This window comes from Quercus lobata, chromosome 4 (genome assembly GCF_001633185.2).
Source record: "Quercus lobata isolate SW786 chromosome 4, ValleyOak3.0 Primary Assembly, whole genome shotgun sequence".
NCBI lineage: Eukaryota > Viridiplantae > Streptophyta > Magnoliopsida > Fagales > Fagaceae > Quercus > Quercus lobata.
The window spans coordinates 85399640-85413993 of record NC_044907.1 but is presented as its reverse complement, the minus strand read 5'-3'; the positions used below and the strand labels follow the sequence as shown (position 1 = coordinate 85413993).

Sequence of the window (14354 nt, the reverse complement as noted above, 5' to 3'; positions counted from 1 at the left end):
AATGCTCAAGATTGTGCAAGGATGCAGAGACTCGTTGCTGGGACTCGCAGGTGACTCGCGACTGGTAAGCTGCCAAAGCTGGAACACGTGTGAAGCATGTAGGGGAGCTGAAGAGTCATGCTAGCTGTTGCACTATAGGAAAAAAGTCCCAGGCTGGCCAAGCCGTTAGCTCGCAACTTGAACTCACGACTCAGTCCAGTCGCAAGGCCAAGTCGCCAAACCACCCTGTTTGGGAAAAACTGACTCTTCGCATTCCTTTCTCACCCCACTATATATAGACCTTATACCCATGAAATGTAGAGAGCTTCCAGAGAGAATTTTGAGAGAGAAACCCTAGAGAAAAACAAGATTGATTCATCCACAATCCTTACATAGAGACTCTTCAAATTCTTCTACTCTCTTCCTCTCCATTGTTACATCCTTAAGAGGTACATTACCAAAACATTTTCTCACCATACCCATATCTGTGAGAAAGCTATTTGGTGATTTGGGAAGCAGTTAAGAAGGGACTAATTTCATATTGGTTGATGCTATGGTTAAGTAGCGGAATCCGGTAAGCTAAAGAAGAAATAAGTTCGGCGTAACCTCGTTGGAGTAGAAGCTTGGAGGGCTTAGGTACATTGGGTAGATTAGGCTTGGAGGGTATTTTTCTGTTCATGTATCCCAACTACATTCTTTAGTGGATTATTTACCGCTTGGAGGGCGGCAAAGAGGTTTTACGCCGAGGGCTTCGGTTTCCTCTTCGATAACACATAATTGTGTTGTCCTTGTGTTTGCATCTCTCTTCCCTTAATCTTTGCCATTTAATTTCTACTGTGGATGTGATTTTATTTGGTTTACATTGTTTATCAATTCTGTATTAAGCATATGTTGATATTCCGCACATTAATTGTTTGATATTAAGCTTGAATTGGTAATTTGTTAATTGGAGGTCTAAACGTTCATAGTGTTTTATACACTAATTGAACTTTCAAGATTAATTTCTAATTCATCTATGATATATTTGTAAGATTTAAAATATTTGATCTATATACAACTTATTATTTTACAGATCTATTTGTTTAATAGAACTTATTAGGACTTTGGTTACTTATTGAGTTGTCAACTCCCCCCTCCCCTCTGTCCCCTTTTAGATTCTGACCAGGAAGAGTAGCATATGTTTGGGCTTCCGCTAGGATGTGCGCATAAGTGAAGTTTAGGAAATCAATGGAACAAGATTTGAACTTTTATGTTTAAAATTACCATTTGTGTAGACTTTTAGACTTAAAGGATTTAGTTTATTTTTATTTTGATGTTGGATGATTATTATTTGGAGATCTTTTGAGAATTGCATTATTGAAGATATTTTTAAATTTATTGATGAAATTTTCTTTGAAGATAATTCTTTAGTTGTTAAGAAGGTTTTTCACACTTGTAGGGTGTAAACTTTATAAGTATGTGACTGTTGTCACGTGCCTAGCTCTTACTTGGGTTCAGGGCGTGACACATTAGCTTAGCGACAAAAAAGACTCAACATTTGTTTGAGCTCCACAACAACCCATTGTTGGTTTTAATGGTTAATCACAGGAATTTACTAGTAACCGCTTATAAGATGCAAATGTACACTGGGATGTTTAGTATGCAAGGAATGCTCAAGTATGTGAGATATTGAATAAATCTCACACATTGCACTCAAGCCTGTTACTGTTTACTAGAAAGCAATAAACAGTTTTTTGTTGGAACAAATCATAAAACGTTACACATCTTTATCTATAGTAGCACGCTAAAACATAAGCTAAAGAAAGAAACTCGTGAATGCAAATCAAGTTGAGAAACAGGGTTTCATCCAGCTTCAGCTAGTTGGGAGAAAGCAACACATTTCAAATTCCACAATTATCATTGTCAAACCCATTTATGATTCCCAGCTAAGACTCAAAACATTCACACAATACACAACTATTAAATAAACAAAGGGGGATGAAAAAAAACCTTAGGGCCTGTTTGAATTGAGGGAAGAGGGAGGGGGAGTGGAGGGGAGGGGAGTAAAATTAGCTGAAAATAGACTATACAACTAAAATTCCAACAATATAATTCCCATTTTGCTACCACATACTACACCATCCAAGTTTTAATACATAATCGTCCAAAACAATTAAAACAATATTCCATAATATATACCCGTAATAGTATAAAACCACTACCATCCAATAGTATAGCCCCGATAGTAGGGATGGATAAATCTGCGCTGCTGCTCTGATTTTTTTTGTTGTCCATCTACATAACAAAACCAAAATAATGGAGAATTAGAAGCAATACCACATTCTTCGTTGCCTGAAACAAATACGAAGCTTAATAAACTACAACGGAAATGTGATTGCGTTTTACTAACCAAAAAGAATCAAATTGCAGATGTTCGATTAATCGATTATCATGTAGTTCGAGCATTTTATCAAGTAAAATTTAGCCAAAAAAAAAAAAATTTAACAAAGGAGCTCCAAATAGAGAATAAGTCAAACAGATATCTAATGGCAAGTTAACAATACTAATCCTTACTGTTAGGTTCTAAGACTTTAGGAACTAAATGTATTAGAACTTCGATTTGTATTATGTTGGCAAACCATGATCAAAACATTTAGTTTAAGTTTAGACTTGCTCAAAGTTTGGTTTAAATTAAGTTTGGAATCGAGTATTTGCAGGAAATTACTATTCAATTTCTGCAAGGCTCGATCGATCGAAATTTAGATTCGATTGATCGAAAGTTGCATATCAACAAAAATTAGCAAATGTAAAAAGGCCATAACTTATCCGTTTGAAACCTAAATCGCGATCCATTTTTTCCAGAATTTAAAGGACATCATAAACTAACCTTAGGTAGAGTTTTCAAAAAATTTTAGAGAGATTGAGTGCATCTTGTACCTCTTTTGTAGATCTAGGATTTTGTACCCAAAAAGCTCTCTCATGTCTTCTACTAGTGTTATTTCTTGAAGAATCTCAAGATATGGTATTGTAGAAGTTGCTGCATACAAGATCAACATCTAAGGAGATCCAAAACCTTTGAGTGGAGTCTCAAAGTCACAAGTGTGGGTGCTTGTGTTTTGCAAAGGCCTAATAGAGAAGGAATCCGTGGATTCAGAGCTTGCACGTGGTCATGTCAGTAAGCTCTACATGTGGTAGCAATAGGATGTTAGTGGTCTAAGTCTTATTGTAAACTTTGATTCTCTATAGTGGATTTTCTTTTTTCTCTTGAGGATAGCTAGGTTAAATCCTCTCTAAGTTTTTTACCGGTTTGGTTTTACTCGGTCATCATATCGTTTTGTTATTTTTTTTCCGCTACTTTGCATGATATGATTGTTTTGTTTTAACCTAGATTTGAATAATAAACCTAAGTATTCACTTGGTTAATTAATTAGGTTAAACAATCTAGTTTTTACAGGGATCTAAAAATATACAAGTGGTATCAGAGCAGGTTAGCTCTTGTATTAGATCTCTTGATCTACAAGTTGATCCTTGATCCCTGTTATCATAGACAATTTTAAGTGTCTTACTATTTTTTATTATGATGATTTGAATAAAAAGGACACTATTGTTTCAATTGATCTTTTTAAGGCTTGTGAAAAGAATTTGCAGAATTTCAGTCTCTCTCAAAAGATTGGTGTAATCCCTCAAATACACTCTGCTTTACATGGTTTTTCACCTACAAAGCTAATGACTCATGCTATATGGGTGAGAAAAGATTCTCTAAGGTGAGTGTTGTTGAATTGTCCCTGATTTAGTTCTTTCAATTATTTGTGGACATGTTTACTTTTAGTTTTTGGTTGTTTTATTTTCTAAGGTTGTTTTGATTATTCAAAAATCCAAAAACATTGAAAAATTTTGAAAAAGACAAAAATATTTTATTTTGTGTCTATTTTTATTTTTGAGGATGACATGAATTATAATATCTCTCTCTTGATTTAGAACATGCTTGATATTGTGGAGAAACTTGAATAGTGTGTGTTATATAAGTGCTAAATTATTTCTGATTTTGAGTGAGTATGTACTAGTTTGTACATGAACTCAAGGGTTAATTAAGAAATTGATATTTCTTGTTTGTGTACCCTCTATAGCTTAGTTAAGCACTATCATGTATTACTTTTGCATTGTTCATTTAGCATAATGTGTGCTTTTTGTTTTTGGTCATAAAATTTTTTTAAAACAAAAGGATTGGAAAAAGGGATATGAAAGGATGTGTTTTGTATTACATATCTTGGATTTATAGTTAAGGTTGGCCATATTTTTTTACATAACATGCTTGTGTACCATGTTTAGCTTGGATGAGCTTATTTTTCTGCACTTTGCTAGTTTTAGCTATGTAGTGCATGTTGTATGGGAGTTGTTTATAGTTTTTGATCACATGATCTTGATTTTGAAGTCACATGTTTTTGAATGTTAGGACTAGAACCTAAGAGAAATGCATAAATAACTATCTCACCTCTGTTTACTAGTCAATCATGAACACTTTAGTGCATATCGTAAGATTTTGTACTAGAGAAAGTGTAGCACATGCATAAAAAGAACATAAGGTGTAGCCTCAGATTAATAATAAAATTGGCGTGTACATTATTGGGTTATAATAAAGATGACACAATGAAATAAAATTGGTGTGTACATTATGAGGCAAAATATATATATATATATATATATATATATACATGATTGCAAGCTTGTTTTCTAGGAGATGTGAGAGTTATATGATGTAACTCTTTAGGCGACAGTCTCTTTCAAACTTATGTGATGAATAATCTAAAAATTGTGATTGATTACTATCTACATATCACCTCAAATGTATCTCATGCTATTGCTAGTTGCATACACTATATAAGTTATTCTTTGCTAAACTTAGTACATGATATTGTGTGTGAATTTGTTTTGGCCATCCAAGATTGTATGTTCCTTGATTTTGATGCAAAATATGTTTAATGTTTGAGTTTTGGGGAAAAAAATGTGAAAATCTTGTTTTTGGAAGATTTGGGTTGATTTCAAGTGTTTTTGAAAAACTTTTAAACTCATACTCATGCATTTCATTGATGAAATATGTTGGTTTGAGTGGCTTCTGCATAAAATGGTCAGTGTTTTTCAAAAATTTCAAAATTTTAGAATTTCAATTGATCGATGCTGTTTTTCAACCGATCGAAAATGCGTTAAAAGTTTTTGGTTTGAATTTGCCTAGCTCAATTGGTATTCGATCGATGCTCAACCGATCGAAACTAAAAATTTTCAGTTTTTAATTATTTGACTAATCTATTTATTTTTTGCATCATTTATGTTTAGGATTTACATGCATTGCATTGTTTTCTGTATCCAACTTGCAGTTTTACAGTCATATCTCTCATTGTTTTCACACATAACATGCATATATTTTGCTAAATTGGGTACTCAACTTGATTTAAAAATTGATTGATTAATTTTTGAGTTATATATTTTTTAGTATATGCTATTTTTATATGTGAACTACAGAAAATATTTTTCTAAAGAGATATGATGGATAATAATGTGCAAATATTTTCTCTACTTGCTTTGAGTTCAAACACCATTTGTTTATGGGTCACATAGTGTCAAGTTTGCATTTATTGAAAGAGAGAATAGTTGTGTTCATTTGTAACCTCAATTTTTTTTGAGTTTGGTTTGTGTCTTTACTTTTCCCTACCACCTATATTTTCCCCAAAATTTGTTTTGTTTTTCCTATTTTTTTAGGGGAGAAGCTTGTTTTTAATCTTGGTTGTTCATAGGGGGAGTTTTTGCTCTTCATAAGGGGAGTTGCCTCTATTCTCTATGGAGCTAGATTATTTTGTTTCTTTGATTCTCTATTTTCTCTTGACTTTTGTTGTGTATGTTTTCTGTTTACTTTTTGTTTGAGGTGTCTTTGTCAATACGTGACAAAAAGGAGGATAAATAGATGAAATGTGGGAATCCTATTTGTTTTGTTTAGGGGGAATTGAAATTGTTTTTGAAAGGGGGAGAATATAAGAAGTTTTATTTTATTTTATCTTTTTTTATTTTATTTTTTATGTATTTAACTTAGGGGGAGAGTTAGTTTACTTTTGTTTTTATATTGTGCTTCATTTTGTTTATATGTCTTTCTTTCCACACATGCGGTGATGTGTTCTTTTGAGTGTTTTCAGGAAAGATAGGTACATTCTAATTAAGATCTTCTACCTCTTCTTGCAACTTCTTGGTTAGGAGTCTTAAATTAGGATTTGTGATGTAATTTGGGCTTTAGTTTGTTAATTGGGCTATTTTTACTTTGAGCTTTCTATTTTTGTGATGTGTTTTGTTACAGATTGCCAAAGTGGGGTGGGGGGGGGGGTTTGTTAGGTTCTAAGACTTTAGGAACTAAATGTATTAGAACTTCAATTTGTATTATGTTGGTAAACCATGATCAAAACATTTAGTCTAGGTTTAGACTTGCTCAAAGTTTGGTTTAAATTAAGTTTGGAATCGAGTAATTGTAGGAAATTACTATTCAATTTCTGCAAGGCTTGATCGATTGAAAATTAGATTCGATCGATTGAAAATCACATATCAGCAAAAATCAGCAAACATAAAAAGGCCATAACTTATCAGTTTGAAGCCCAAATTGCGATCCGTTTTTTCCAGTATTTAAAAGACATCATAAGTTAACCCTAGGTAGGGTTTTTAGATTTTTTTAGAGAGATTAGAGTGTATCTTGTGCCTCTTTTGTAGATTTAGGTTTTTGTACCCAAAATGCTCTCTCATGTCTTCTACCGGTGTTATTCCTTGAAGAATCTCAAGATCTGGTATTGTAGAAAGTGTTGCATACAAGATCAACATCTAAGAAGATCCAAAACCTTTGAGTGGAGTCTCAAAGTCACAAGTGTGGGTGCTTGTGTTTTGCAAAGTTCTAATAGAGAAGGAATCCGTGGATTCGGAGATTGCACATGGTCGTGTCAGTAAGTTCTATATGTGATAGCAATAGGATGTTAGTGGTCTAAGTCTTATTGTAAACTTCTATTCTCTATAGTGGATTTGCTTTTTTACCTTGAGAATAACTAGGTTAAATCCTCCTCAGGTTTTTTACTGGTTTGGTTTTCCTAAATCATCATATCATTTTGTTATTTATTTTTCTATTGCTTTGCATAATATGATTGTTTTGTTTTAACCTAGATTTGAATAATAAACCTAAGTATTTACTTGGTTAATTAATTAGGTTAAACAATTTAGTTTTTACAGGGATCTAAAAACATGTTTTAAAATGGACTACAAAAATCATTAAGACAGAAAGATTTAATAGTTGCACAAACAATTAAAGGCTATCAACATTGTCCGTAAGGATCATAACGAGTATTACTGTCTTGTAGCTCAAAATTAATTACTAAGTGAAAAATGCTAAAATAGTTTATTAATCATTAACATGATTTATAATTTATTAACAATTATTTTAAAAGCACTCCCTGTTACCTTTGTTTTCCCATTTTCTTTGTTTAATGTCTTTCCTCAGTAATGACATAGATCAAATCACAGTTTTTATTACTCAATGTGACACGCGGTAATGTGACGCGCGTTCATGGGAGAAGTAAGAGACGCAATCTTTCAGCAAAAAAAAAAAAAAAAAAAAAAAAAAAGAGACGCAATCATTGTAGGTCAATAATTGGTAACCTTTTTAAATAATATTTTCATGCAAAAAGAAAAAAAATTTCCTCTCATCTAGCCATCTTCATTTGGCTTCGGTGGCAGCTCTACATGCAAATCAGGATTGTCACAGGATCACCCTAACTTGCAAATATATATATATATATATATATATATATATATATACATACTTGTCAATAAAATATTATATGCTAAATTAACATATTGTGACTATCCAAATAAAAATTATGAACCCCTTGATTTCAGAATTACAAAAATTTAGATTCAATAAAAATACAAGTAATGCTACTATATTCACAACATTTTTATAATAATTTTACAACAAATCTAATATAGTAAGTTGTTACTGATTCTAATTTGGGCTAAATACTAATATTATTTTTTTATCCATCAATAACAACTTTTTGTATAAGATTTATTGTAAAAATGTTGTGGACGTAACATTATTCTAGAATTAATTCTACCTCAAAACATAATTCTTAATCCTTTTTCTTTCTTAAAGCTTAAATAACGACAATAAATATTAGCTCAAATAACAGCAAACATAAACCAAACAAAAACAAGGCAAGACCAAACAACAACAAGTGAAAAAATTTATTCAACAAAAAGCCTACTATAAAACAAAAAGATAAAAATTGTAGCTCGTTCAACCAATTCAATAAAAATAATTTCTAGTTTTATTTTTCTTTAAAAAATGGTACTAAGAAAAATCTAGTGGTAATTTAAATTTCTTAGTGACTGCCCTAAAAAAAATTCCTAGAACCGCGATTGATCGGCCTAACAATGAAAGCACCCCTCTTGTCAAGCATCTTTATATTTGGGGTAATATATTGTATCAAGCAGTTTATATCAATTGTACTCAATTCTATATATATATATATATATATATATATATATCTCACTCGTACTAAGTGTTATATATCAAACATATATCCTCGTATCAATTGAAAAGTGGGGATGACCACTTGAGATAAATTTATATACTTTTTTGTTCTTTAGTTGAGACGTTCATATTTATTTTCATATTTCCGTGTCTTACTACTTATTTAGTTGTGTAAGGCCAAATGGTTTCATCAGGAAAACCAGCATGAATCGAAATTGGCATAGAGATGATCTTTTTGGCAATATCAGCATCATGAAGTTGCAGCTTCACAAGCATTTTTGGTTTACGTACAGGAATTTACCACACCAAAAGGTTTATGGTACAATTCATGCCTTAAAAACCTTTCTTGGCAGCCTCCAGCATCTTCCACCAAAAGTTAATTTGATTTGTCAAAGTACAATAGGAAACAGACGAGTAATTATAGTCTATTATAAGTTTTATCAACATTAGAGGTTTGACCTTGGTACGTTGGCAAGTACCTTCCACCAAAAACAGTAGATCAGATGGTTGAGCGCAAAAATTGCGGAGATTTTTTTGGATTTTTGTATTGTGATTATATGAACCTACTTTTCCCTCATTGACATAGTAAAAAAGTTAAAAGGCACTTCCCTGGTTCCAACTTTAAAGAAACAAGTGCCGACATAGAAAAAAACAATAGGTAAAATTATATTATTGACCTCTAAAGTTTGCTAACTAAACACTATTGATCTCTAAAGTTTGCTAATTGGTCATTCTATTAATAGATGTTAGTCTCAATACGGAACTACGATGTAGCATTAAATTTAATATTAAGAAAACTAAAACACATCCATTCAATATTTGGATTAATCTCTTATTTTGATTGTTAATAATTATAAATCATGTGGACCAAAGATTGTTGAATAAATTGAATTAGGTATTAAAAATATATATTACAACTTATATTAGATTTTGTAGGAAATTTTTTTTTTTACAATTATTTATTTATATTGTTATGAATGTCAATTAATATATTTAAAGCTAATTTTTTAATATATATATATATATATATATATAATAAAAGTTTTGATGAATTGAATTTTTTACTAGGCCACTATATGAATACAACCCATCAGTTTTATTAAGTTATTAACATTCTGTTACCAACGGAATACTTATAAGTGTGTACTTTTAATAAAAGTAAGCCTACCACAAACACAAAGACTGTTTCTTCCAGCTTGCCAAGGGCTTCTCCAATCTCCATCCGTTGAATGAAAGAATTTTAAATTGAGGTAAGCTTAAAAGAACCTAACTGCATATACAATAGTAATTTCTGGGAAAGATACAACCCACTTTGCGACATAAAAGACCATCTAACTTATCCACACCTTGTCAAACACCAATTTAAAGAAACATTTAACCCAAATAGTCTAATATAAGCACTCCAAAACTAAATTCCACAACCCCCCCCCGGGTGGGGGAAAAAAAAAAACCGTTACAGAACCTCGTCACTCAAATACTCTGATACTCAGATCGGACCAAACGGTAAAAACTGTGAAAAAAAAAAAAATCCAGATAGGAAAAAAATTACCTTCACCGGTCACTATATATAGTGGTCAATATGTGATGGAGTCCGGCACCCTTATATGCCGCCACCATATGTCTCTGCGGAGGCTGCGGAAAGTCCTCCATCTGCTCTGCGTCTCTTTGATTCGGGTTGCTTTGTGTCTGGTCAGCCTCTCTCTCAGGCGGGTTTCGTAGAGAATTGTTAATTCTCACTGTGACGATGGTGGTTATTATTGTTAGAGCCAAGATACACACCAGAAGGAGCGGCGTGAGTAGTGGTTGTGGTTGACTTGGTGGTGGCCATGTGTTGTCTGGTGGTGACAGAGGTATGGGTGGTGGTGGTGGTGATGCACTGAAAGGCGGCAAATCGGGCAATGGCGGAAAAGGTGAGAGTGGAGGAAACTCAAATGCTGGCGCTGGCGGTGGTGGAGTAAGTGGGGAAAATGGGGGGAAGGGTGGAGGCAGAGTGGGGGGTGGAAATGGTGGGGAGGGTGGTGGTGGTGATGCGATGCTGGTGGTGGTGGTGGTGGCAAACATGGTAAAATGTTTGGATTTTGGAGATGGAGGTGAAGGTGAAGGTCATCTGCTCTGAAATAGCCACAAAGCCATGCTTTTTAACGTTGAGTGGTAGGTGGTCCCTGCTACGGTAAGACAATGTTTTGTCCATTCCAAAACTTCACCAATATACGATCCAATACCGTAATGGAGATTGTTTCAATTTGGGTTAGAAAATAAAATTTTTCGGTGCCGACTGTACCGGTGTAACATTTTAAGATTATCGTTAATATAATAAATTCAATAATATATATTATTTATATTTTTTTAGAAACATATTATTTACATGTTTATATTATATAAATTTAATTGTTTGAGAAAAGCCAATATAATATGTTATGAATCTTTATAGGTGAGTTTATACTTAAAACAAAACCCAATAGGCGTTAGTTTATCCATCAAAAAAGAAAGAAAAAACAACCAAAAGACAAGACAAAAATTTCAATAAGAAATACTATTATAATGGGTGGAATTTGTTAGTACAAAAATATTATAATACTAATCGCTAATTCATATTATGCATGGAAACCTGATTATTTGTGAGGTAAACTAAAATAATTTTATAAAATCCTAAATTGATTAAAAAACTATATCATTGCACAATTAGTTTTTGTATGACTTTAATTTATGTTACAATTTGATGAAGAAGTCATTGCTTGAACGTATAATGACATAAAAAAAAATTTGTAAAATAACATAGAGATTTTAATATATTGCATGAATTTACATTAACTACTTAGGAATACCATATAAAAATGCACATTTAAACATTAAGAGAAAAAAAAAATCCTATATTATATTTTGCTCACATAAAGTAAATCCTTATCCAGGAATACTATTCTAATTTATAAATTTTTAATATTTATATAACATTAACTTTTATTTTACCGTTTGCATGGATTTTGTTATTCTCAAATTCTCAATGATGAAATTTTAGATATTAAAAATTCTAAAAAACTAAAAAATATTTAAAAACCAAATAATTCATGGCTTAGAAATTATTGAAACAAACAAAATATATATGACTGAACACAAAAATAAAAAAAGATGAGTTATATTCAAAAGAATAATTCATGGCTATAACTATTAAAAGGAATCAAAAAATTTAGAACCTACAAATTATAGATAATGTGTGTTTGTGTGTGACTACACAATAGAGAAATATAAGAGGAAGATATGTTATTATCAAAAGAATAATGCATATGTTAAAACTTTTGAAAGGCCAAAAAATATTAAAGAATAATTCCTATAAATTTTTGAAACAAAACAAAATTTATATGATTACACAATAAAGAAATATAAAAGAAAAATTGATTACCTTCAAAAGAATAATACGTGGTATAGTCCTTGAAATTTGCTTAACATGTTCAAATATTGCAAAAACTAACACAAATTCAAATATTAAAAATTTCAAAATGCCAAAAAAGATATATAATTAAAGAAAAAGTTATTGAAACAATTCAAAAAAATATATTATTCTTCAAAAGAGAAATATAAAAAAAAGAAAAAAGTACACAAACGCATAAAGTAATAAGTTTTAAATTTTAATGGGTCTAAAGTTTAAATGAATCATATATAGTCATAGACGTAGGGTTTGGTGATTCATGTACGGAAATTACTATTTAAAAAACACAAATAAAAAACCATAATATATATATATATATATATATATATATTTATCAAAATAAAGGAGAAGAAAATATACATGTGACATAAAAGGGGATAAAAAATTATTCATTCATAAAAAAATAATAATAAATTAAAGATTTGCAAGAAAATAGACAAATCTCAATATATGAAAAATCTAATCAAATAATTAATTACTATAAAAAAAATAATGATCAATTGTTTTGCTTAGCCCAAAAAATCATGTTATATATCTATTTTTTTATATATATTATATGATGTATAATAGTTTAATAATAGTTATATATATATATATATATATATATATATATTATATAATGTTATGTAGTATAATATATATTATTTTAATAAGAATTAAAGAAGAAAGAGGAGTCATACTTGGCCACCACTTCAATTGATGAAAACGTCAAATTTTAACCACACACGTGGTGCACGTTCTCTTGGAAAGTGGACCAATGCAGACCAATTATTTGCTTCATAAACGACTAATGAGTAAAGAAATGGGAAAAAAGAATAGTAAATCAAACTTAACTTTAATACAATGATTAGTGAGTTTGAAGTTAAAACACAGATAGAGGAAGAAACTGAGAATGGAGTCACAAATGGGTAGAGCTAATTACAGATACGTGATATTGTTATTTTTTTGTAGATAAGAAGAAAAGTTACGTCACTTTGAAGATTGCTGCTCATAGTCCCCTTCTTCAGTTTAGTCCAAAGTAAGTCATAGAATGATTTATTGTGATGTCCATCTAATAAAGAACTTGTATAAATTTATGGGATGATTAAAAATAGTACTAAAATGATAAATGAAACTTAAAAAATTAACTTTATTAAGTCTATATTCTCTAAAATTGCTTAAGTGGCACCTCACCTGTAACATATCTTTGACAATTATCTTAAAAGGACTAATTTTGTTTTTTCAATTTTCTTTGTTCAATGTCTTTCCTCAATAATTGAATAGATCAAATAACAATTTTTATTACCCAATGTGACGTGCGGTAATGTGATGAATGATTGCGAGAATAGTTACATATCTCGTGGGCGGCACAATAATTAAAACAGTAAAATGTACCGCACATTACCCTACTTTAATTATTATTTATCCGGCTGCATGTGCCCCTCCACCCCTCACCCCTCTCAACAGACAAGCACAGGCCTCAACACCCAAACCCACCAGAACCACAAAACAGCCATACCCACAACTAATTAAAACCCATTTCCCAAACAAACACACCCAAGGCAAAACACCCAAACCCGCCCCTGAACTCAATGACCCACAACGACAATCAGCCCAGCAACACCATCGTCAACCGCAACTACAACCTGCGAGCAAAAATAACGAGCACAACTAGCTACAATCACAACCCACCACCACTACCCCCCACTCCCACAAGCCACAAAACCCACCAATCTCAACAAATCGCAACCCACGAACCCATAACCCATAATCCACGAACCCAGAACACCAACGACGAACTTAACAATCACCACGCCAACGCTGCACACCGATCTCTACCGCCACTGCACGCCCAAGCTGTCACCAATCTCAATACCATTGCTGATCCGGAGCTAAAAATAAAAAAATAAATAAATAAATAAAAAAAGATGCCCTTGGTGGCAAGGCATTGGTGAGAGGTGGAATAGAGAGAGATAAAACAGAGAGATGGAGCAGAGGGTGAGATAAGTGACGGAGCAACAAATAAAAGATAAAAGAGAACCCAATTACCGAATAAAATATTATCATTTTTGTATAATCTATAGCATTTTTGAGTACCTATGATGTTGTAGGTCTTCTAGGGCTTGATTGATTAGTGACTTCAAAGCCACAGTTTTAAATAATATTATACATATTTTTATATATTTTTTTATTCATATGTATTTCAAAAAATTATAAATAATTCACAAACTACTTTACCAAACATCTTCTTAATGTTTTGGCGCCAAAAAAGCTTTTTAAGTGCATTTCCAATAGATTCTCTAAACACAAAATCTTCTCTATTGTAAAGAGTAAACCTACAAAATAGGTCTCCAACAGACTCTCTATATTTGAAATTTTTTTGGCTCATGAACAGTAACTCATCAAGTCTGATGGGCTACTGTTTATTCTTCAAATATT

The 14354-nt window shown here is 31.7% G+C and overlaps 1 long non-coding RNA gene across 1 annotated transcript; it reads right to left on the bottom strand.

The window, feature by feature from the left end:
* Positions 1–1845: 1845 nt before the first annotated feature.
* LOC115987559 lies at positions 1846–10712 on the bottom strand. Its single transcript, XR_004091145.1, has 2 exons — positions 10062–10712; positions 1846–2253 (listed from the first exon to the last, which is right to left on the bottom strand). It is a non-coding gene; the product is annotated as an uncharacterized LOC115987559 (long non-coding RNA).
* Positions 10713–14354: the final 3642 nt, after the last annotated feature.